The 2,030-nt window shown below is 41.0% G+C and overlaps 1 non-coding gene across 1 annotated transcript; it reads left to right on the top strand.

The window, feature by feature from the left end:
* The first annotated feature begins 697 nt into the window (after positions 1-697).
* On the top strand, positions 698-803 carry LOC114913655 (small nucleolar RNA R71). Its single transcript, XR_003799566.1, has one exon. It is a non-coding gene; the product is annotated as a small nucleolar RNA R71 (small nucleolar RNA).
* The last annotated feature ends 1,227 nt before the right edge of the window (positions 804-2,030 follow it).

The raw sequence follows: 2,030 nt of genomic DNA, 5'->3' as shown, positions 1-2,030 counted from the left end.
GTGGAAGTTAAGGATCTGGGTGTTGACTTCTAATCATTCTAGCACTTTTAAAACCTTCTCCTCAAAAGCTGAATTATGACCAGTGGTAGATGGTTGAGAAGCATTTTGAAACTGATGGTACGATCCATGCCTATATGTTGGGTCCTGATAGTTAGGTCTAGGTATAGTAGGGCCAACCACTGGTTGTAGTCTCCAAGAAAAATTTGGGTGGTTTCTCCAGCCGGGGTCATACATGTTTGAGTATGGATCATTTCCTGATCTACGAGCTTGTTGGATTTGAGCTTGCTGGACCTGCTCATATACAAACTCAGAAAATTAAGGTGCGATTGGGCATTCACTAACAAAATGGGTCGGGCTTGCACACAATGCACAAACATCTTGGACTGGGTTAGGTAGAATTGAAGAGTGTCCAGTATTCAGAAGATGGTTTAATTTTTGGGACAACTCATCTACCTTACTGTGGATATCCATAATGTTTCCAATCTGATAAATTCCACCTCTTTTTTGTTGAGACATGGGTTGTTCTCTAGAGGTGGCAGACATGTGATGTAGGGAGTTCTCACTAAGTATTTCAAAGAGCAGCCAAGCCTCATCTTTACTCTTTAGTATGAATGTCCCACCACACGATGCATCGATCATTTATCGATGTTTCTTCGATAGACCATCATAGAAACACTGAACAAGTTGCCATTTGGGAACAGCGTGGTGGGGACATTTATGAATAAGGTCCCTTAATCTTTCTCATGTCTCATGAAAAAGTTCACCATCCAATTGAAAAAAACTAATGATGGCTTTTCTAATTTGATTTATTTTTCCAATTGAAAAGTATTTCTTGAGAAACTCTCTCTGAAGATGGTCCCAAGTTGAAATGGTTATGGAATCTAGGGAGTTTAACCAATGCTTGGCCTTGTCCTTAAGTGAAAAAAGAAATAATTTCAACCTGAGGGCATCATCAGAGAAGTTTTGGATTTCTACTGTGGAGCATATCTCAAAAAATTCATCTAAATATTTGTACGGATCCTCATTCGTCAGTCCATAAAATGATGGTAGCATTTGAATAATGTTGGACTTGATTTTATATTGTGCTGCCTCCACAGGAGGAGGCTGGATATATGGCGGTAGGTGTAAGATGAGGGAGTAAAATACTTCCTCAACTGTCATGGTAGGTTAGTCTCTTATTTTGGATCCATGGTTTTGATTTGGTTTGTTCGAATTATTCTTTCTAGCTCTAGGTTTAATAGATGTAAATCAGGTTGTAATGATCGATGTCCTAGCATGCATTTAAAAGATCTCATCGAGTTTTAATTTCAACAATTTTTTTTTTGAAAGAGAAGAGGAGAAAAGGAGGGAAAAGAGTTCTAAAGAAGAGAACCTAAGGAGTTCTAATACTAAGAAGATAGAGAAGAATTAATTAGATTTGATGTTTTCAGTTAACAATCAAGTGGTTCAATCAATCCTATCTATAGGTTATCCTAGATCTAGACAGCTCCTAACTGCCAAGATCACCTTCAAGCACTCCAAATAGCAGACTAGTCGCTCAACTGGCCAGGTAAGTATAATGTTGGTGGGGTCCCGCTGTTGCTTTCTTTAGACACCAACTATGTTTGTCAGGTAAGCGAACAGAATCAATTTGTTGGTGCAGAATTCCATTGAAGTCGGAGAAGCTGGAGCTGGGATGACCGCGGCCGCCACCGGGACCTGCAAAGAAAGTCTAAACCAGAGTTGGGAGAATTCCATCGAAGTCGGAGAAGCTGGAGCTGGGATGACCGCGGCCGCCGTCAAGACCTGCAAAGAAAGTCTAAACCGGAGTTGGGGGTGCTCCGGCAAGACCCTCTGATGCTCAAGTCAGTACTCTGCTTCAACAAAAAATGGAGTGCTCGAGCGAAAATTTTAGCAGAGTTTTGAGATAGAGTTACCAGTTTAGAGAAGAACGTATCTGGGGGTCCTTATTCATAGACGAAGGATGTAACTGACTGACAGCGACGTCTGTAACCATCTGGTAGTGGACCGCTCAGAGCTGCTTGGAGTTT

This window comes from Elaeis guineensis, chromosome 2, assembly GCF_000442705.2.
Source record: "Elaeis guineensis isolate ETL-2024a chromosome 2, EG11, whole genome shotgun sequence".
NCBI lineage: Eukaryota > Viridiplantae > Streptophyta > Magnoliopsida > Arecales > Arecaceae > Elaeis > Elaeis guineensis.
The sequence above is the reverse complement of the archived record's forward strand: the minus strand, read 5'-3'. Positions and strand labels throughout refer to the sequence as shown.